General features: G+C 40.4%; 1 protein-coding gene across 5 annotated transcripts in view; it reads right to left on the bottom strand.

Annotated features, from left to right (window-relative positions):
• adarb1b (adenosine deaminase RNA specific B1b) overlaps positions 1-24,591 on the bottom strand; it is a 520,712-nt gene that overhangs the window by 334,983 nt on the left and 161,138 nt on the right. The gene's annotated exons all lie outside the window — the stretch shown is intronic.

Here is a 24,591-nt window from a genome sequence, read left to right as displayed (position 1 = left end):
AGGGAATCGAACCGGTGACCTTTTGATCCCAAAGCTGCTTTTCTGACCATTAGACCATGTCTTCCCACATGGAAGCCAAATGTACTAAATGCAGAATTTTTTTTTATTCATACTGCAAAAATTACATATTCCCAAGTGGAAATATCTTAATTTTGCATTACGAGAGGAGATTATATTAAGAAAACAAATAGATTTAATAAGAATATTTTTTGAATGGATGAATGAATGAATGAATGAACCTTTATCATCATCATCATCATCATACATAGTACAATGAAATTAAAGCAGCCGCTTAAATAAGGCATCAGTTTAAAAAAGGCGGCGCGGCACCACGATGTAGCAGCAGTACAACAGTACAAAGCTGCAAGTGTCAAATAAATAAGAGCAGCATCGACATCAGGATCGACACTGAAGCAGCAATAGATGATTTGCAACCACGTGATCAAAATGTGCTACGTCATGAACGTCCACCATGATGGTGGATATACAAAACAACTAGGATGGCAGCCACTGAAAGTGTGTCTGTAAACGGTGCTGAATTTTCTCAGTATTACCACGATTTGAACGGTTGAGCAAAGATTTGATACAAACAGAAGATAGATATGTGTGGTTTTGACCCATATTATTTAAAAAAAGTCGGATTTTTCGAAAGATAAGACGCTTCTACCGACCGTCGAGTACCCAGATATCGCGTTCTATCTGGTTTGGCAGACTTGGGTCGACAAATCTCAAATGAAACTTATAAGTCCATGGAAGCCGATAACTTCTTTGTCTCTGGATGGGTAAATACAGTGGCATGCAAAAGTTTGGGCACCCTTATTGAAAACGTCTGTTACTATGAATAGTTAAGTGAGCAGAAGATGAACTGATCACCAAAAGGCATAAAGGTAAAGACGACACATTTCTTTTCAGTGTTTTCTGCAAGATTTGTGTATTATTTTTGTTTTGTACAATTGGAGAGTGAAAAAAGAAAAGGAACACCATGTGAAAGTTTGGGCACCCCAATACATTTGAGTTCTCAGGTAACTTTTACCAAGGTTCCAGACCTTAATTAGCTTATTGAGCTGCAGCTTGTTCAAACCTGTCCCTAAAATCAACAGCCATGGGCTCCTCTAAGCAACTCCCTTGCATTCTGAATAATAAAATAATTGATGCTCACAAAGCAGGAGAAGGCTACAAGAACGTAGCAAAGTGTTTTCAGGTAGCTGTTTCCTCAGATCGTAATGTTATTAAGAAATGGCAGTTAACAGAAACAGTGGAGATCAAGGTGAGGTCTGGAAGATGAAGAAAACTTTCTGAAAGAACTGCTCGTTGGATTGCTAGAAAGGCAAATAAAAACCCCTGTTTGACTGCAAAAGACCTTCAGAAAGATTTAGCAGACCCTGGAGTGGTGGTGCACTGTTCTACTATGCAGCGACATCTGAACAAATATGACCTTCATGGGAGAGTCACCAGAAAAAAACCGTTCCTGTGTCCTAGCCACAAAATTCAGCATCTGAAGTTTGCAAATGAACATCTAAATAAGCCTGATGCATTTTGGAAACAAGTCCTGTGGACTGATGAAATCAAAATAGAACTTTTTGGCCACAATGTGCAAAGGTATGTTTGGAGAAAAAAGGGTGCCAAATTCCAGGAAAAGAACACCTCTCCAACTCTGAAGCATGGGTGTGGATCGATCATGCTTTGGGGTTGTGTTGCAGCCAGTGGCACAGGGCACATTTCATTGGTCGAGGGAAGCATGGATTCGAATAAATACCAGCAAACTCTGGAAGCAAACATCACACCATCTGTAAAAAAGTTGAAGTTAAAAAGAGGATGGGTCCTACAATAAGACGATGATCCAAAACACACCCTAAAAATCTACAATGGAATACCTCAAGAGGCCCAAGCTGAAGGTTTTGCCATGGCGCCTCACAGTCCCCTGACCTAAACATCATTGAAAATCTGTGGCTAGATCTCAAAAGAGCAGTGCATGCAAGACAGCCCAAGAAACTTGTAGAACTGGAAGCCTTTTGCAAGGACGAATGTGTGAAAATCCCCCAGGTAAGAACTGAAAGATTATTAGCTGGCTACAAAAAGTGTTTACAAGCTGTGATACTTGCCAAAGGGGGCGTTACTAGGTACTAACCATGCAGGGTGCACAAACTTTTGCTTCAGGCCCTTTTCCTTTTTTTGTCATTTTGAAAATGTAAAAGATGAAAATTAAAAAATTGTTTTTGATTAAAATATAAAGGGAATGAGTCATCTTTAACTTTATGCCTTGTGGAGATCAGTTCATCTTCAACTTGCTAAACTGTTCACAGTAACAGCAATTTTGACCAGGGGTGCCCAAACTTTTGCATACCACTGTAAATACGTTATTAATTAAACCAGTTGACAATGATAAAGCAGTTGTATTTGCAAGGGTCAGTTTGGGCTTCTTTTGCATTTAGTTTACTTCTATGTGTAAACAACAGACGAAGTGTGAAATTTTGATAAGTCTCTTGCTTTATGGCTCACGAATCACATTTCAATTTATTTCAGGTCAACCACTCGAACATAACAATTTTATAATTATAACAACGACTGAGTGAACCACGACAAGAGAACGCTCATTTTATAGCACAATTCTAGCAACACAAAATAAAATTCTTCCATGATATTATCGAGAAAGCTTTGGAACCTCATCTGAGATAAAACGATCACTGCAAATACGAGCCGTTTTGGTTTTCGCCGCTGTTAGATGAGCCCTGCCGATGTTGTTCAGCCGTGCTCGTCTCCTCTCCGTACTAAGCCTCAGAGTTTCCTCGCCCTCTTTCCGAATCACGGACGGAATTCGGAAAAAATCGGAACATGCCATGGTCACGAGTACTGTTGTGACCACAACCATACACAGCACAAAGATATGGCATCGCTAAAAGAACGCTTAAAACAGTGGAAAAACAAAGAGAGTTGCGCACGCGTGATTATGTTTTGTATGGAATGTCGCTTGACCCCACATTTGTATATCCACCAACATGGCCGACATCCAGGTTTCTATTTTGCTTTGACATCATTTGCAAGCGGGGCAGCACGGTGGTGTAGCGGTTAGCGCTGTCGCCTCACAGCAAGAAGGTCCGGGTTCGAGCCCCGTGGCCGGCGAGGGCCTTTCTGTGCGGAGTTTGCATGTTCTCCCCGTGTCTGCGTGGGTTTCCTCCGGGTGCTCCGGTTTCCCCCACAGTCCAAAGACATGCAGGTTAGGTTAACTGGTGACTCTAAATTGACCGTAGGTGTGAATGTGAGTGTGAATGGTTGTCTGTGTCTATGTGTCAGCCCTGTGATGACCTGGCGACTTGTCCAGGGTGTACCCCGCCTTTCGCCCGTAGTCAGCTGGGATAGGCTCCAGCTTGCCTGCGACCCTGTAGAACAGGATAAAGCGGCTACAGATAATGAGATGATATGAGATGAGATCATTTGCAAGCAGCTTTGGGACCAAAAGGTCACCGGTTCGATTCCCTGGACCACCAGGAATGGCTGAAGTGCCCCTGAGCAAGGCACCTAACCCCCAACTGCTCCGGGTATGTTGTACGGTACGTCGCTCTGGATAAGAGCGTCTGCTAAACGCCATTAATGTAACGCACTCCTTAATATTATGTGTGAATATTTCTAGAACTTATATAAAATGTTGCAATTTTATTTTTGCAAATTTCATACATTTACTTCTTGAAATAAAAGAAGTAAAAAATTATCAACCACTAAAATAAGAGCACGTATACTTGCTCTCCATAATTTAAGCTTCTGTCATGTATCAAATAAAAAAACACACACCATTTTGCTGGTAAAGAGGTCTCAGTGCAGGAATAGTGAGATCTGTTACAACAAGAAGTTACTACAGCAACACAATGTTGTTGTTGTTTTTTAATGAATTCCTACATAAGTCGTCCATACCCATGTTTGCTCATCCACAACTAAATAACACAAAGTCTACATGATATTAGCCTGGTTAAAGAAAGAGTGCTGAACGCTTCATGCCTCTTCACTTGCCACGATGCAAATTCACTGAATAAATGCTAAGATTCATATTATTAAAGTATCTGGGTTCAGTAGTTTACACAGTGATTATTTTTCAATATAGTTCATTTGTTACTGACAGCACCTGCCCTTTCTGCTTGACCGGATAAGAATCAGGGCGAGGTGATGTGATATGATGATCAATTACATCATAATAAGCTTAGCTGTGATAAGAACATCACATTGTATATGGCTGTGTGTGTGTGTGAGAGATCAATAAAATTTGAATTTGATCTGAATTTTGATATCATAAATATTGTGATATCTTTGTTTTTCAGTTCGGGTTTTTTAATAATTAGTTGGAAGAATTTTAACAACTGACTTGATGTTAAAATTTTAGTCACGTGTTCATTTTTTTTTGTTAATTTTTCAATAAAATTTACAATTATAAATATAATTACGGGGCGGCACGGTGGTGTAGTGGTTAGCGCTGTCGCCTCACAGCAAGAAGGTCCGGGTTCGAGCCCCGTGGCCGGCGAGGGCCTTTCTGTGCGGAGTTTGCATGTTCTCCCCGTGTCCGCGTGGGTTTCCTCCGGGTGCTCCGGTTTCCCCCACAGTCCAAAGACATGCAGGTTAGGTTAACTGGTGACTCTAAATTGACCGTAGGTGTGAATGTGAGTGTGAATGGTTGTCTGTGTCTATGTGTCAGCCCTGTGATGACCTGGCGACTTGTCCAGGGTGTACCCCGCCTTTCGCCCGTAGTCAGCTGGGATAGGCTCCAGCTTGCCTGCGACCCTGTAGAACAGGATAAAGCGGCTAAAGATAATGAGATGAGATAATAATAATAATGGCTTTTTTCATGGTATATCAGATATATTCCATTCAGCTACTCATTTTCGACTCGTTCAGTATCATGCTAGCTGAATGGAATATATCTGATATACTGTACCACTCAAAGCCAGCCAATATTATTTAAATATACAACACATACAATAAAATGGTATTTTTAGCTATTAAATAAAGTGTTATCGAACAGGTTTTTGTAATATATGCAATAAGTGTAATATCTGTTTTGCTTGCTCTTATATACTATTCAAAAAAAGTAGGGGATATTGGATTTACAAGTAGAATGAAATGCAGATCATGAGGTCAGGAAGGAAACAAATGACAGAAAAACATTAAGGAAACATTTGTCAATTTATTCGAAACCCTGTGTACAGTCAGTAAAGGACAGATTCTCCAGAATAAGGGTCAACACAAACACAGGGTCACACAGCAAATTTACCACCATTTTGAAACCGAGTCAGTAGAGGGTAAAACCCCCTCGGCATGGCATACTCCTAACGAGACGTCCCAGGTCATTTTGGGGAATGTTATTCCATTCCTGTTGCAATGCTGCAGCAAGTTCTTGGACATTGGCAGGAGGTTGTTGACGTTGGCGTAGCCGCTGTCCAAGCATGTCCCAGACATGCTCGATGGGGGAAAGGTCTGGACTGAGTGCTGGCCATGGTAATCTGGTGATATTCTGCTGCTGGAGGTAATCTGTAACGATCCTGGCCCTATGACATCTGGCATTGTCAACTTGGAAAATGAAACGGCGGCCATAACGACGTGCAAATGGCACAACATGGGGTGCCAAGATGTTGTCCCGGTAGTACTGCCCTGTGACACGTCCAGCAACAACATGCAAGTCTGTTCTGCCAGCAGCAGTGATGCCTCCCCACACCATTACAGAGCCACCCCCATACGGATCATGTCTAATGACATTAACGTCATGGAAACGTTCGTTACGTCTGCGCCAAACCCTCCTGCGTCTGTCCAGGAAGTCCACAGTGAACCTCGACTCATCTGAGAACATTATGTGGTTCCATCGGCGATTATCCCAGCGTTGATGATGACGACACCATTGGAGTCTGGCCCTAATGTGACGATCCCTCAAACAGGGAATGACACGAGGACATCGGGCGTGTAAGTGAAATCTGTGTAGTCGATTCCTGATGGTCTAGCCACTCACTACCAAGCCAGTATCCCTTCGAAGTTGAGACCTTATCTGATTTGCTGTTACCATACGATTTCTCAAGGCAATAGTGCGGATGAATCTGTCCTGAGCCTGAGTTGTTGCCCTTGGTCGACCGGATCGTGGTCTATCCTGAACAGACCCTGTAGCATGATGTCTGGACCATAATCTGCTGATGACAGACTGGGAAACATTCAATGCTCTTGCCACAACGACCTGTCTTGTGCCAACCTGTAGCATGCCAAGGGCACGTAACCTCTCATCCTGTGTTAGACGGCACATGGTCTCTGTTTAATTAACGACTTCAACCACTGATAATCTGATGCTTTCTCTTCAAAATCTTCCTTTGGAGTGGCTCTAACCTTCCAATTCAGAGTCATGCAAATTTGTGGCACGACCCCCTTGATCATCAGTAGCATCCCGTGCTGATCATGAGAGTGTCATTGATGTGTTTGGGTGATGAATTTCTTTGGAAATGCTTCCTCAGTAAGGAACTATACAACATGCTTTCGTATCCCTTTGTATATGTGAAAATTTGGATCTCAAAATAAAATATCCCCTACTTTTTTTGAATAGTATATATTATATGCTGCACCACGGTGGTTTAGTGGTTAGCACTGTCGCCTCACAGCAAGAAGGTTCCGGGTTCGAACCTCACGGCCGACAGGGGCCTTTCTGTGTGGAGTTTGCATGTTCTCCCCGTGTCCGCGTGGGTTTCCTCTGGGTGCTCCGGTTTCCCCCACAGTTTAAAGACATGCAGATTCGGTACAATGGGGCCACTGTAATTGGCGCAAGCTGTTGTGGTTTCCCATGCCATGATGTATGTATATATATATATATAGATTATATATAGATCTTCCTATGGCAAAAGCTAAATAAATAAACAACCACCAACCAACACCAACTCGTTGCAGTCCTACAAAAACTAGTTTTGGGTGAAAAATGTTGTCCTGGCCCTCTACAGGGGCCTTTCACATGACGTCATCATAACTGTGGCCACGTTGCCTGGTGAGCTTTGTGTTTGCCAGCAATTGGCACAAATGTACGTGAGTGATTGTAAGCCCAACTCAGGAAACATCTATAGATAAACTTGTACGAGTTACATCTAAAAGAACAATGCCAGACACATGTAGTGCTTTTGGATGTAATAACAGACGTGGAGATAAGCCTGATTTAACTTTTCACTGCTTCCCAGCGAACCCAGAAAGACGAGAAAAATGGTGAGCTGCAGTTAAATGGATAGACTGGATAATGATAAAGCATCCCCGTGTATGCGGGAAAACATTTTATATCAGGTTAGTATGAAAGCTCTGTGCAGCTGTTATTTCTCCTAACACTTTTTTCTAGCTCAAGGCCATTCAGTTATAAAAATCCCATAGACCTAGTCTAGCCTCGGCGGACTCAAGTTAACATTGAGCAAGTCTAGAAGTTGGCGTAACATGGACAGAACTTTGGTCGAGTTAGTAAAGCTTTAACAGGTCTGGCATTATTCAGTACAGTCTACTGGGACATACAGTGGTGCTTGAAAGTTTGTGAACCCTTTAGAATTTTCTATATTTCTGCATAAATATGACCTAAAACATCATCAGATTTTCACACAAGTCCTAAAAGTAGATAAAGAGAACCCAGTTAAACAACTGAGACAAAAATATTATACTTGGTCATTTATTTATTGAGGAAAATGATCCAATATTACATATCTGTGAGTGGCAAAAGTATGTGAACCTCTAGGATTAGCAGTTAATTTGAAGGTGAAATTAGAGTCAGGTGTTTTCAATCAATGGGATGACAATCAGGTGTGAGTGGGCACCCTGTTTTATTTAAAGAACAGGGATCTATCAAAGTCTGATCTTCACAACACATGTTTGTGGAAGTGTATCATGGCACGAACAAAGGAGATTTCTGAGGACCTCAGAAAAAGGGTTGTTGATGCTCATCAGACTGGAAAAGGTTACAAAACCATCTCTAAAGAGTTTGGACTCCACCAATCCACAGTCAGACAGATTGTGTACAAATGGAGGAAATTCAAGACCATTGTTACCCTCCCCAGGAGTGGTCGACCAACAAAGATCACTCCAAGAGCAAGGTGTGTAATAGTCAGCGAGGTCACAAAGGATCCCAGGGTAACTTCTAAGCAACTGAAGGCCTCTCTCACATTGGCTAATGTTAATGTTCATGAGTCCACCATCAGGAGAACACTGAACAACAATGGTGTGCATGGCAGGGTTGCAAGGAGAAAGCCACTGCTCTCCAAAAAGAACATTGCTGCTTGTCTGCAGTTTGCTAAAGATCACGTGGACAAGCCAGAAGGCTATTGGAAAAATGTTTTGGACGGATGTGAACAAAATAGAACTTTTTGGTTTAAATGAGAAGCATTATGTTTGGCAAAAGGAAAACACTGCATTCCAGCATAAGAACCTTATCCCATCTGTGAAACATGGTGGTAGTAGTATCATGGTTTGGGCCTGTTTTGCTGCATCTGGGCCAGGACGGCTTGCCGTCATTGATGGAACAATGAGTTCTGAATTATTCCAGCGAATTCTAAAGGAAAATGTCAGGACATCTGTCCATGAACTGAATCTCAAGAGAAGGTGAGTCATGCAGCAAGACAACGACCCTAAGCACACAAGTCATTCTACCAAAGAATGGTTAAAGAAGAATAAAGTGAATGTTTTGGAATGGCCAAGTCAAAGTCCTGACCTTAATCCAATCAAAATGTTGTGGAAGGACCTGAAGCGAGCAGGTCATGTGAGGAAACCCACCAACATCCCAGAGTTGAAGCTGTTCTGTATGGAGGAACGGGCTAAAATTCCTCCAAGCCGGTGTGCAGGACTGATCAACAGGTACCGCAAACATTTAGTTGCAGTTATTGCTGCACAAGGGGGTCACACCAGATACTGAAAGCAAAGGTTCACATACTTTTGCCACTCACAGATATGTAATATTGGATCATTTTCCTCAATAAATAAATGACCAAGTATAATATTTTTGTCTCATTTGTTTAACTGGGTTCTCTTTATCTACTTTTAGGACTTGTGTGAAAATCTGATGATGTTTTAGGTCATATTTATGCAGAAATATAGAAAATTCTAAAGGGTTCACAAACTTTCAAGCACCACTGTACATCCAGATATTGGGCTTTGGACGCAACAGATTTTATTAAAACTAATGCTTGGCTAGACTAGCTATGTACTGATAACGTAGGCGAGACTAAACACCATAAAATATGCTAGCTCTAGGCCCTGGCTTGTTTTATTATTATTCCACGTTTGAGCTTATCTTTGTCATAATAAGGTGTTTTTCTTTATCAGGAACTTCTCCATAACATTCCAGCACGAAACCTGCCTCGAAATATCAGTTAAGCATCTGTACTTTTGTCTTCCTTTAGCATCTCTGGTGTATTTAGAAGTCCCAAATACTAAATAGTTCAGAATATCATAGTGCCCCAAATCCGGTAATTGGTTTGCCGAACACTTTTCAAGTGGAATAAATACAATAAATTGTGGGTCAATTATATGGATCTGTGATGCCTGCATGTTTCAGCTTTTGGATGTAACACAATCTGCTGGTATAAAATAAACTTTTAATCGTTTCAGAGAGATTTTCCTGACGGCAGTCGTCACGATTTTCATGACTAACTTTCGCAGCCATGTTTCTTTCTTTGCCTGGCAATATGGCAGACGCTGCACGATAAACAAAAATCTGTGATGTCAGTGAAAAGCCCTGACAGGGTGAACAAATAACTGGGGAGTATTTATCACATTCATTAAAAATAAACATGTAAACTGATACCATTTTGGGCTTTCACGTCTAATCTTTTAATATACACTACTTGACCTTTTTTTTTTAACAAATGACAGCGAAGGAATTTCCATGAACTCTAACGCCAAAGTAAAATCGACTTGAATCGACTCCCTGAATTTTCCGTTCAGGTTGTCAAAGTCGCAGCTATAAAGAAGACGAAGGCTCTGTGGGTTCATATCTCCCAAAAAAAAAACACTTTACAGGACTGTTAAAAATGCCTTGGACTCACTTATCGCTTGCTCGTAAAGGATTCAGAGAACATATGTGTTGGAAAGGGACTCAATCTTAGGCAGAGAGGAAAAGTTCTCTCTCTCTCTCTATTGATCTCTCATTTCATAGAGCAGAGAGTTCCCTAATAGCACACTGTCTGACATGTACACAGTACAGACCTATTACTGTTCCACAACCTGTGCAAAATAACACTACTGCAAATGAACTATTATTATATTATGTGTAATCTAGGGCACGCTTATGAAAAGATTTATCAGTTTTTAAATAAAGTATCTGCTGCTACAAAAAAAAAGGACAATTTTTCAATTTAGACAAGAAACCATGACAATGTGTAGTTCCATTGCTTTTGTTCAACGTGGTGTAATGGATCACAGGGAGAGAACCAGAAGAAAAAATGCACTGTCTGGCAACTCCGGTAAAAGCTTTCAGCGTTTCAGAGCAGGTCAGTCTCATCTTCTCTGAGGGTAGGCTTGGAGCTTTGTTCTGAGAGATATCATGGCTGAGGAAGTCAGGAATCTGAAGAAAGATCACTGAGCTTATTGAAAATGTCTGTATTCAAAGAATTAAGCTTTAAAATTATAAGAAACAAAAGGGGTGAGGGTGGGTGTAATTCCTCTGCTAATCACCAGCTGTTCAAACCATGATTAATCTAATCTATAATCTCTTGGGGATGTGGTGCCAAACTGTGACTAATTTGAGAAAAGAGTGACTATAAAGAACATTTTTGCATGAAAGCAGCTGTTAGGAGCTTGAAAAAACTTCAGAAAAAGTGCATCCGATAAACTGAATTTTATTCTTAAGTTCAACACATGCGTTACAATTTTTGATTTCTATCACCTGCATTCTGGCCACTTGGTTCTTTTAGGGTGTTTTCACACTTGGTCCCTTTCAGCCATCTAACCGAACTCAGATCGATGACTCAGCATTTTTTGCGCATAATGTGAACACTCCAACCGTACCCAGACCCTTTTAAAGCGAACTGAACTGAGACCACCTCAGGAGGTGGTCTCAGTACGGTTCGCTAAAGATCAACGGTACGGTTCGCCTAATCTGTGCATTGTGAACAAAAAGCGCACCGGGTTCACGTCGCCTTTTTCACTGTAGTTTAACCTTCTTCGTTTGCCGTAATTGGTCACGTGACTGTAGCAGGGAAACTCAACTTCCTTTTGCAACTTACCACAGCTGCTGGAATAAATTTATTTTCCTTAATCCGCACTATTTTGATCAAAGAATACAGCAGGGCAAGCATGGCAGCAGACATTTTGATTCAAGAGAAAATTACCCAGAATTCCGTGCACTGGGGGTCTGAGGGCTCTAGAGGACCTGGTGTGAACAGAAAGAGGACTGAGGCCCCATCAAAGCTTAACTGGACCAGAAAGAGAACCCAGTCCTCTTTGTAATAAATTCACAGTGTGAACACAAAAAGAACTGAGTTCTTTTTCTGTTGGTCCACTTTTTGGTCCACTTAAAGAGGACTGAGTCTGGTTCCTTTAAAGGGGACCAGGTGTGAAAACACCCTTAGAAATGGGTCAAGAGCTTCAATTAAAGCTAGACGGCCTTTCGATTTCATAAAATCTGTGAAATTTAGTTCCCTCTGAAATTTGGTCATTGTGATAGATGTTTATTTTTGTAATATCTCACAAAATATGAGGCCATTCTGTGGCTGGGAAGTTATTTAATTTGAGGGGATTAAAGCAAATAATGTGCATGAAATCGCTCGCTTCGCGCAGTCAAGCAGACAGAGGAAGTCCGTGTGTGCACGGGTGACAGAATGAGTTCCATCATTCTGTTGCTAAACGGACAGCTGATCACACCGAGGTGCTCGCTGACCGCCGATATTTATTAGTTTGGTTCTGCATTTCCTTTCCTTCGTATATAACATAACGTCTTTTATTTTTTTCGCGGTCCAAATCCTGCGCTCTGATTGGCTGGCAAGCAGGTCCGTATCCTATGGTACGGACCCCAGTTACGGACCCCGGTTACGGACCTCTGGTGACTCACTCATTCACAACAACAAACATAGTAGCAATTTTTGTCAACATTTATTTTTGCATTTCTCAGGAGAATAGCATTAATTTTACAGCATGGATAGCGATAACGACAGTGTTCACAGCGAAAGTGAGTTTTACTACCCTGAGGAAGAAGAAATAAAAGAAAACATTTCAGGAGAAAGCTAAAAACCTCTAACTTGCTAACGCTAAGCAAAAACATGGCTGAATCCTGAATGACTCAATTTTGTATAAATAGGGGACGACATAGGCGGCAAAATGTAGTTTTTTTCCTGCCATGGAAGTGCACTTGTATACCGAGGAGGAAGCCATTTGCATTACAGCCGTGAATGTGGATTCAAAATGGCGGCTCGCCTCGGCTCGGTTTTCCCTTTCGGGCGCTCTCGTTTTCTGTTAGAATTTGGTAAAGAAAAAAACAAATATATTATTTACCACCTTAAGGTCAGTCCATATGGTGAAATACCGTGACCTCGACCTTTCAAGACCTCGGTCAGGGTATTTCACGATACGGACCTCACAGCTGGTAAATAACATATATTTCTTCTTGCTTTCTGTTACTGTAGTCGGTCTTTCACGTTTTATTTGCACACTCGCGTCCTCCGTTTTTCTCTCCTGTTTCAAATTTGTCTCCCACAATGCCTTGCGTGAGCGAGGAAAGCCCACCACGTCATGCATGATGTAGTATCTTGTATTGCGTCATGGTGAAGCAGGAAAAAACAGCAGAGAATTTAGGGCCGCATGGCCCTAAATTCATGAATGGTTCTATTTTTAAAAACTTAATAAAATTGGAAGTCTGTGATTCGAATTCAGTAGCCTTCAGTCCACTAAACAAAAATAATCAGGTGTTGGGGAAAATTCTTTTTATGACCTACACTTGAAAAATCTGAAAGGCAGTCTAGCTTTAATGATCACATAAAGCATGAATGGCAACAAAAGGGTGATCACCATGACAATGGCGTTGTTGTTGGTTCCCGACTGGCTGCTTCGAGTATTTCAGAACTTTCTGCTCTCCTGGGATTCACACACACAACAATCTAAAGTTTACAAAGACTAGTGCAAGAAAGAAAAGTCCAGTGAGCGTCAGTTCTGCCAGCAGAAATGCTTTGTTGATGAAAGAGGCTGGAGAGCATGTGTGTGTGTGTGTGTGAAGGTGTACAGATGTTCCTCATAAAGTTGTTAGTGTGTGTATAACTTTCATGAAAGTCTGTCAAATGAATTTTACTTGAATATTTACGTGGTTTTCAGAGGCGGAAAAAAAAATCAATGTTCACATGCTTTACTTTTCCACATCCAAAAGCGTAACATGGCACCTACTTTTTTTTTTTTTGCTCCCCTTTTTTACCAACGTGCATCAGCTTTGGTGCAGGTCATTTCACCACAGCTTTAAATTTTGTATAAAACCAAACTGTATGTTCTAAAAGTCTTTCATGTAACCTCAACCAGCACTGATCCGAGTCACTCCTCCATGACTGAATCTCAAACAGTGATCTATTGAACCAATAGTGCAGATGGACATTCTGCAGGTTTTGCAACCCTGTTAAGTTATACCCTCTGTAGAGAGCACAATAAACAGGAAGGTGACTGGAACTGGACTCTTGTGTGAAAGGTTTTCTATTTTAGATTTCCTGGGACAGCCATGTAAATATATCATTCAGCGAAATGCCAGGGAAATATCACGCTGATGTTAATAATTGTTGATGTTTCACGTAAAACATTAAAGTTAGACTGCCTTTCAGATTTTTCAAGTGTAGGTCATAAAAAGAATTTTCCCTGACACCTGATTATTTTTGTTTAGTGGACTGAAAGCTACTGGATTCGAATCACAGACTTCCAGTTTTATTATTATTTTTTAATAGAACCATTCATGAATTTAGAGCCATGTGGCCCTAAATTCTCCGCTATTTTTTCCTGCTTCACCATGACGCAATACAAGATACTACGTCATGCATCACGTGGTGGGCTTTCCCCGTTCGCACAAGGCATTGTGGGATACAAATTTGAAACAGGAGAGAAAAATGGAGGACGTGAGTGTGCGAATGAAACGTGAAAGACCAACTACAGTAACGGAAAGCGAGAAGAAAAGACGTTATGTTATATATGAAGGAAAGGAAACTAAGGACCAACCTAATAAATATCGGCACTCAGAGAGCACCTCAGTGTGATCAGCTGTTCGTTTAGCGACAGAATGATGGAACGGTCAGTGCATGCTCAAAGGTAAACCTGCGCATGCACACACACGCACACACACACGGACTTCCTCTGTCTGCTTGACTGCATGAAGCGAGAGATTTCATGCACATTATTTGCTACGGAATCCCCTCAAATTAAATAACTTCCCAGCCACAGAATGGCCTGATATTTTGTGAGATATTACAGAAGTAAACATCTGTCACAATGACCACATTTCAGAGGGAACTACATTTCACCGATTTTATGAAATCGAAAGGTCGTCTAGCTTTAAGGCTTATGCATACGTCAACCTATACGGAATGTCCGTATTTTATACGGATTTGATTCAATAAACGTAGTATACGGGCGTATAAATAAAGTTATACGGATTCTTTAAAAAAACTTCAATATTTATTTAGAGCTATAATCAATTCCCACGATGATAAAAGAGCGCATAACATTTACAAACGTACTGTACACCACAGACAGCCAGTAAAGAGTCTTATGAAATTGCGCGTTATCTTGTGGTAGCGAGACTTCGTTCCACTTTTGATCATGCGCACACCGCATTGCGAGAATCCCGCCAACCGTTAAGTCATAGACATATAAACATAGATGCCGCCTTCTGCGTAGAATCATGCATAATAGCCGCTCGGTGAAACCTGTCTCCAAACAACGAAGTATTTCCTTCGTAGCTACGCTGATAACACTTTGTGTTTTTGTCAAACATTGGAGCTTTGTATTCATTCTGAAGGTTTATTGTTATTAATATTGAATAAAAAGTAACGGGGATATATCATTGTTAATTATCATTCAAATTTTAGGTAAATTATTTTAATTTGCATCTTATACGGATTGTATAAGGGAAATACGGATTTTGGAGGTTGGTTATACAGGTTTGATTGACCAAAGGTTGACATGTATGCTTATGATAAATGCATGAAAATGCCTTGTGATTTGCTTTTAAGCGCTACAAGTACAGGTACATACAAGTTCCCTAATTATTAAATACAAATAAAATAAAATTAAGTGCTGTTTTGGAGAAATTTGATAGGCTTGGTCTATTGTGTTGTGTATTGGTAACATTTGCCAATTTAAAAAAATATATCTATATCTATAAAAAAATAAAAAAAATTAAAAATGCATAAATAAATCTATGTACAAAGGCATGTAATGATTCACTGCAAATTCACAATTCTCCCATATTTAAAAAAAAAAAAATATATATATATATATAAATATATATATATATATATATATATATATATATATATATATATATATATATATAAAATAAATGAAGAAAATGTTATTACCAAAAAAGTACAACATTTTCCTCTTCTTTACAAGTTGAATATTCTTTTTTGTTAAATAAAAAAAATGAAATAAACCTTTGGTTTAATTTCATTAATAACCAGCACTAATTATTTACTCACATTTGTAAAGGTTGAAATAAAATATAGCAGCCTATTAACCCAAAATATTCCTGTTGTTGTTGTTCTTTCGGCTGCTCCCGTATGTTAGAGGTTGCCATAGCAGATCTGTTCCGCATATTTGATTTGGCATAGGTTTTACACCCGATGCCCTTCCTGACGCAACCCTCCCCAATCTATCCAGGCTTGGGACTGGCACTAAGTATGCACTGGCTTGTACAACCCCAGTGGCTGGGTATTTTACCTAACCTGCATGTCTTTGGACTGTCAGGGAAACCGGAGCACCCGGAGGAAACCCACACAGACACAGGTAGAACATGCAAACTCGACACAGAAAGGCCCCTGTCAGCCATGAGATTCGAACCCAGAACCTTCTTGCTGCGAGGCGACAGTGTTACCCACTGCACCACAGTGCCACCCAACCAAAATATTCCTGTTATTAAAAATGAAAGAAGTCAATACCAAACAGGCCTTTTCTTAATAAACTTATGAACATTTCTACTACCTCTATTTGCTTCTCTTTTCTTGAGCTTTCAGCAGTCTGTAAAAAGAGAGAGCTCTGGTTTCATTCTAAATCTATTTAAGTCAATCACACAACAGCTCTTTCCCATTTTAGATCTGTTTTTTTTTGTGTTTTCACAGTATTGGCACTGTGTTACTTCCTTCTAAGTACCGCGAGTTGGCCTAGTGGTTAGCGTGTCCGCCTCTCGACCTGGAGATCCCAAGTTGTGCTCGCGGTCGGGTCATACCAAAGACCATCATAAAAATGGTACCTCCTGCCATCTGGCAAGGCATGCTTCAATATAGATGTGAGTGGGGAGTCAAACTCTTGCGGTTACCAGAGGACCAGCCCCCTCACTGTAACCCTAGCTGAATAGGCAAGAGATTGAGGGCTATGGAAATGGAGATAGACATCGCCCAATGTGCCTGAAGGGCCTGGTTAGTACTGGGACAGGAGACTGCCTGGGAAGACCAGGTCCTGGAACGGGAGGGACTTCAACTTGACTTCCTCCTAGGGTGAAGGCTGCCATTATGTGTTATTCCGCCCTCTGCTGTCTAAATAACACAATTACAGCGAGGAAAAACTAAGCTTACGCAGCTTGATAATCATGATTCCTTTATCAATTTGAATCATGGCACGATCTCTCATTACATGCCATTTTACTTATGACTTATAACGTTTTACTCTGATACATCAAAGAATCCATTATTTTCCCCATCCATAACGGAAACATCTCTTTATCCAAACTGGTGGACTTAACTACGGTACAGTAATGAAGGTGAAGGAAAAGATGGCCAAGCTTCTGCTATGTAACACAAGACCTCAGTGCTGTGACACCGACATCATCTAAAAGGCCATCAGCCTGTGATCACGACACCATCTCTGTGAGCAGAAAAATGGCGAAGGAGAAAGTGTTTCCATCAGAAGGCGAGTGGCAGAAAAGCGCAAGCTCATGGCGCTGATCAGATGAAAGGAAGGTAAAGAGACGGTGAGTACCATAACCCAGAATCTTCCTCTCATGCACCCTCTTTTCCCAGATCTGCCATTCCATTGTGCTCTTCTACGCTCTCAAACTCATAAAGCCACCATTTCATGAGGTTTCTCCTTCCTCAAAAAGGAAAAAGACCTTCAAGAGAAGAATCGAGGGATTTTGGGCTTTTTGAAGCTTTCCACTTGAGAAAGAAGGGAAATGGTGCTGTATCTAGATGCACCAGTAAGCACGACTGGAAGCAGACTGCACTAACAATGCTTCCTCTACTGACGGAATAAAGGTCGCTGATTCTCTTAACAGGATTCTTGGTGCGCAAATGCATGACGAATCGTCACTAAATCAGCCCAGTGTTTTGGATTTCTTTGGAAGATGACAAAAGGAGAATCCAAATGCTGTATCTATTAAAAAAAAGGCACTAAACAGAGACAGGATGTACTTCCTGATCCAGTCTGCTTGCAAAACTAGCCAAACAACAGATCCTGAACTGGTTTGTCTGTGCATATACCTGAAAAACTACTGGTAATAAAACCCTCGACGTGTAATTTCATCTTCGCTGATGCAATCCACATGGACACCCGAGACAGAGACTATAGTAATAATGTCTTTGTTAAATAAATTAACGCAGGCCTTTCATTCTTAAAGGGCTAGTTCACATTTCCATGAGAAATGAGTGTAATTTTCCACTGCTTGTATAAGCGTACCATCACAATCCCATCTGCTCAGGGACAGGATCATATCTTCAAGCTGTCCCTCAATGACATTACGCGCAATGCAAATGGCTTTCATTTCAAACCCTGGCTGCGCCAAAATTCAGTTTGGGACTTTGCTTTGTGTCTGTTCCTGCCATCTCGTCCTCGTCTTCGTATTTCCCCAATTACAAATTTCTATTTACGAAGTTTGCATTTAGGTAATAACCAAGAACATGAGCCGCATTCTACTGGCACGACGGTCGTGTGTTTGGTCTAATTTTAATAGTCAAATATCCGTAAGGGTTAATAAACGGAAACTGAGTTCATCGTGTTAGTTAGGAGCGAGGGGGAAATGTCTTTAATGTGGTGTAATCGAGTATCATTTTTTCCAGTGCAATTAAACAGTGGATGGTACACGAGTTTATGTGCTTGACAGATGCAATACGAGAAGCATGCTGTTATAAGAAAATAATCAAAGATGGGGTAAACATACTAGAATGAGTGTGTTAATATAAACCTATCATCTGAATGACAGATGGCAAGACAAGACTAGCAGAGCTGCTGTTATAGAAAATTAATCAACATACAGTGCCTTGCAAAAGTATTCATCCCCCTTGGTGTTTGTCCTGTTTTGTCGCACTACAAACTGGAATTAAAATGGATTTTTGGGGGGTTAGCACCATTTGATTTACACAACATGCCTACAACTTTAAAGGTGCACATTGGTGTTTTTTTTTTTAATTGTGACACAAACAATAATTAAGATGAAAAAAAAAATCAAAATCTGGAGTGTGCATAGGTATTCACCCCCTCCCAAAGTCAATACTTTATAGAGCCACCTTTTGCTGCAAGTCTCTTGGGGTAGCGTATGTCTCTATTAGCGTAGCACACCTAGCCACTGGGATTTTTGCCCATTCCTCAAGGCAAAACTGCTCCAACTCATTCAAGTTAGATGGGTTGTGTTGGTGTACAGCAATCTTCAAGTTATGCCACAGATTCTCAATTGGATTGAGGTGTGGGGTTTGACTAGGCCATTCCAAGACATTTAAATGTTTCCCTTTAAACCACTCCAGTGTAGCTTTAGCAGTATGTTTAGGGTCATTGTCCTACTGGAACGTGAACCTTTGTCCCAGTCTCAGACCTCTGGCCGACTCAAACAGGTTTTCCTCTAGAATTACCTTGCATTTAGTGCCATCTAGCTTTCCTTCAGTCCTGACAAGCTTTCCTGTCCCTGCAGATGAAAAACATCCCCACAGCATGATGCTGCCACCACCATGTGTCACTGTAGGAATGGTGTTCTCAGGGTGTTGGGTTTGCGCCACACATGGCGTTTTCCATGATGGCCAAAAAGTTCACTTTGAGTCTCATTTGACCAGAGAATCTTCTTCCATGTTTTTGGGGAGTCTACCACATGCTGTTGGGCAAACTCCAAATGTGTTTTCTTCAGCAATGGCTTTTTTTTCTGGCCACTCTTCCATAAAGCCCAGCTCTGTGGAGTGTAAGGCTTAAAGCGATCCTATGGACAGATACTCCCATCTCTGCTGTGGATCTTTGCAGCTCCTTCAGTGTTATCTTTGGTGTCTTTGTTGCATCTCTGATTAATGCCCTCCTTGCCTGGTCTGTGAGTTTTGGTGGGCGGCCTTATCTTGTCAGGTCTGTAGTGGTGCCATGTTCTTTCCATTTTGCTATAATGGATTTAATGGCACCCCCTGGGATATTCAAAGTTTGGGATATTTTTTATAACCCAATCCTGAGCTATACTTCTCCACAATTTTGTCTCTGACCTGTTTGGAGTGCTCCTTGGTTTTCATGTTGCTTGCTTAGTAGTGTTGCAGAGTCAGAGTCAGGGTCCTTCCAGAACAGGTTGGTTTATACAGACATCATGTGACACTTCGATTGCACACAGGTGGATCTTAAATCAACTTAATCAGTCAATGTGACTTATGAAGTGACTTAGTTGGACCAGCTCTTATTTACGGGTTTCATACAAAAGGGGGTGAATGCCTATGCACACTCTAGATTTCTGTTTTTTCATCTTAATTATTACAATAAAATCTTAATTATCACAATAAAAAAATAAAAAGTGCACCTTTAAAGTAGTAGGCATGTTATGTAAATCAAATGGTGCTAACCCTCCAAAAATCCATTTTAATTCCATCTTGTAATGCGACAAAACAGGACAAACACCAAGGGGGATGAATACTTTTGCAAGGCACTGTATTCTGACCAATTGGAGTCGAGGATTCAACAGCGCTGTGGTAGAGAAATAATAAACATAAATATTAATGCAGGGCAAAAGATTTAGTGAATGTCAGCTCAGTATTTCAGCCTGGAGCGCGAACAGTGTCTGCCTTGGCGTTTCTTTCAATTCCGTCGTAACTGCCAGACTTTAGGTAAGAAAATCATGAGATTAAAGACTGTATTCATACAGTGTAGTGATAATGCATTTTTATCTGCATCATCTCTTTATCTGTCCATTTATCAGTACGGATATTTGCATGTTATTCTATCCACATTCACTGGATATGAGCAATCGCGCATTCTGATTGGCTACTCTACGACTAGGATATCAGCTCATAGACCATGAGTAGAGAAAAACAAAATGGTGGCTTTTATCAAGTATTTAAAAGAAACAGAAATCGCTGAAGGAACATAGTTTTGTTTTTTTGTTGCCGTCTCCCATCCAGTATCTCTGTTCCACACTCCAGCCCAGTCGGTGGCAGTAATGCACCTTTAACTTGGTTTGCCAACCGCCAAAAAAACCCCAAAGAAAAAGAACAACAAAATAATGGCAGAGCGTGTTGCTGAACCAACAGAGGACGAAATAAAAACTCTCCTCGAAAACAAAACCCCAAAAATGACCAAAAAAAAGCAACAAAATATGGAATAAAAGTATTTCATAGTAAGAATGTATCTTTTTTTATTTTTCAAAGAATTATCGCTTTTTTCACAAATTGCTCCGGTCATTTCGCCGGTTTGTTTACACTCTAAGCGGAAATGATTTTGTCAGACGTTTTGTATAAAGCTTTTATTTATCAAATTTACAAAAAAAAAATCAAAATAAAAATGCTCTGTTTCTCAAAATCCAGTGAATGCCGATATAATAAAACAGTTATTCCGCTCAATCTCGTCGTACATGGCTTATAGCCGACTCGGTGCTACGCGCCTTGTCAGCCATCAGCTCATGTACGACTCGATTTCGTGGAATAACTTAATTATCTTCACTAAACCACTGAATGACATAAATGAAAGCTCCATGTGAGTTCAGGGTTGCTAATGATGTAACGTGGGCTGAATCTGCAAACCCAAAGTACTTGATTTGTCTCTACTGTAGTTTAAGACTTTAAAAAGAAGTTCTACTAAATGTTACTGGAAATTGTTTCTCTTTTTTTTTTTTTTGTCCTGCAAGCTTCATGTCTGTCCACCCACTCACGCCCACTACATTCCCGAGACCTTTTTTTAATGCTCCAGTGTACGTTTAACTTGTACAGCAAGACAACGCTGTTCTCTGCATTCAGATATTGTCAGATACGCCATGAATATTTTTCATAGACTTAATAAGGACTCAAAAAGGCAAAAATGATAAATTTGACATGACACACAAGGAGAAATTATATATTTAACTTTCCTCGAAGAAATATGGGGCCAGTGTGACAACTGGCAGCATCCAAAGTCAAATAAATACAGAAATACTTGTGCGAACACAAAATTCCAGCCTCCAGTTCTAAACCTTATTTAAGATCTGTGGTCTGAATTAAAGATGGCATCCATAAGCACAAATGTAAGAATACACTGCAACCCTGCAATAATGAACCCTTTCTACAAACTTGTGTGTGTATATAACGAACCAAGTTCATGTCCCCCCACCTTTAGTGACGAGTCGAAGTCACAACTGGGTGACTGGGTCACATCGACACACACTGGCTCTCAGAGTGCACGCAGCACCGTTAGGACTAATTACAGTACTGTGCGCCTGTTCCGGATTAGAGCACAATCACAGCACACGCTCATAAGGACTCTCTAAACACACAGACTTGGTGAAGTACACACACTATACCTAGTGTTTCACATTACCAAGCCTTGTATCTGTGTAATGCCTTTCTGGTTTTGACTTTGTGTATTTGGACTCTGCCTTTCGTCTTTGCCGCCACCATTCTGCTTAGACCATTGCCTTCATTTTACGACCCTGCCTTTGTTTTACGTTTTTGAACTGCTTGCTTGCCTGTTGGTAAATAAACACTCTTCCTGCAATTACATCGATTATTCGCCTGCTTACCGGTACATACACACTGAGCCATGCGTTCCTCTTTCCACCAGAGATGAACAATAAGTAATCAAGTCTTCAGTCAAAATAACAGAACATATTAATGCCATAAAACAAAGGCTTAATGAACCTCGCTTAGGTGTCGATCACGAACAATTATCGAGAACGGTGATCAAAGGATCGATAAAAGGACAAAATGACTGCTGATACTGCTAAACTTAATACTTAAAGCGCACCGGCGGCGTTTTTATACCGCCTGCCCCGCGGCACAACATAAATGACATCATCGGAGATTTGTAACACATGAATGAACTGAATGGTGAAGCTTTAGAAAACATCACAAGTCCGTGGGTGGACATTGACAATGATACACCAGTAACCGACTTCATTTCCTTAACAGATGAAGAAGTCATCACCTCGGCTCGTGATCCTTTAACTCGGTCAGTGAGCTGCGATAGCAACTCAGAAGGAGAAATTCGTGATGATGAGAATGTGCCTAAAATTTTGCATATAACGTGAGCATTTGGTGTGACGATTGGGTCCTTTTCAGTATTACAAACCTTTTGGTGTAACAAACTATTTGGAAGTCCCCCAAGTAGCGGGGCTTCAGTGTATAAAAGAGCCTGAAATGTTCTGCATGAAAGAGTCCAACCTTGTTCGATGTTACAGCACCAGCAGCAGGCCCAGGGCTTTCACATTCTCCCCAATGGAGGCTTCAATAAATATTAAAGGAGAACTGAAGTCATTTTTAAACTTGCTTTATTTCTTAATTAACGTGTTATTCAATTACGTTTTCGCTTATAGTAACCTTATATCGTGACTCGTACTGGCAACTAATTGCAATTAAATATTATACTTATCGGCCTATTCGGTTTTTAGCCGTGTTGAATTTAGTTCGTTTGGTCCACGGCAGGCGTCGCTTATCAGCGCGATCTTCACCAGACTTGTGCAAGACTTCGAAAAGTGAAGTGTCAGTGCCACCATTTTGAAAACAGTTTTCCAAATGAAATATTGCACAAAAACGAGTTTAAATGACAATTACTGAGTACTTTCTTCAAACTTTCCTGATTGCTATCAAAACAAACAAAACTTCCGGCTTGATTACGTCAGCATTCGAAAGAGGGCGCGCGCGTCTTTTGACGACGTTGGCAGATGTTGGTCACTTTGATCTCCGCTGTACGTTTTACTTCCGTCCTACGATGTCTCGCACAGGTCTCAACGAATCTCCTTTACGGCCATCACTCTGACATATGGACTGATATATCACAGTGGTGCTTGAAAGTTTGTGAACCCTTTAGAATGTTCTATATTTCTGCATAAATATGACCTAAAACATCACCAGATTTTCACACAAGTCCTAAAAGTAGATAAAGAGAACCCAGTTAAATAAATGAGACAAAAATATTATACTTGGTCATTTATTTATTGAGGAAAATGATCCAATATTACATATCTGTGAGTGGCAAAAGTATGTGAACCTCTCGGATTAGCAGTTAATTTGAAGGTGAAATCAGAGTCAGGTGTTTTCAGTCAATGGGATGACAATCAGGTGAGACTGGGCACCCTGTTTTATTTAAAGAACAGGGATCTATCAAAGTCTGATCTTCACAACACATGTTTGTGGAAGTGTATCATGGCACGAACAAAGGAGATTTCTGAGGACCTCAGAAAAAGCATTGCTGATGCTCATCAGGCTGGAAAAGGTTACAAAACCATCTCTAAAGAGTTTGGACTCCACCAATCCACAGTCAGACAGATTGTGTACAAATGGAGGGAATTCAAGACCATTGTTACCCTCCCCAGGAGTGGTCGACCAACAAAGATCACTCCGAGAGCAAGGCGTGGAATAGTCGGCGAGTTACTGCACAAGGGGGTCACACCAGATACTGAAAGCAAAGGTTCACGTATTTTGCCACTCACAGATATGTAATATTGGATCATTTTCCTCAATAAATAAATGACCAAGTATAATATTTTTGTCTCATTTGTTTAACTGGGTTCTCGTTATCTACTTTTAAGACTTGTGTGAAAATCTGATGATGTTTTAGGTCATATTTATGCAGGAATATAGAAAATTCTAAAGGGTTCACAAATTTTCAAGCACCAGTGTACAAAGCATATTTCAAACATTCATAATTTGCTCTAGCAGTGACAAAATAGCTATCAAAAATGCATTCCTATATTTAATAAAATGAGATAAATAGAATTTTGATGATAAAAAAATTTGCCTTCAGTTCCCCTTTAATAGTTGGGTGCCAAGAATTTAGAAACTAGCCTTTTCCAGAACACACTGCACTACTGGTTTTAAGAATAAAACTGTACAGCATTTTGCTTTGTTATACAACCATACAGCAGGCCCATGTGTTTAAGGTCAAACTATTACTTATTGGTTTTCTCTTATATTTTCATGTTCAGTCATATACTGTATATATATATATATATATATATATATATATATATATATATATATATATATATATATATTTCCATATATATATTTCCCACATATTCAC

This window comes from Neoarius graeffei, chromosome 9 (genome assembly GCF_027579695.1).
Source record: "Neoarius graeffei isolate fNeoGra1 chromosome 9, fNeoGra1.pri, whole genome shotgun sequence".
NCBI lineage: Eukaryota > Metazoa > Chordata > Actinopteri > Siluriformes > Ariidae > Neoarius > Neoarius graeffei.
This window is presented reverse-complemented; position numbering and strand designations above follow the sequence as displayed.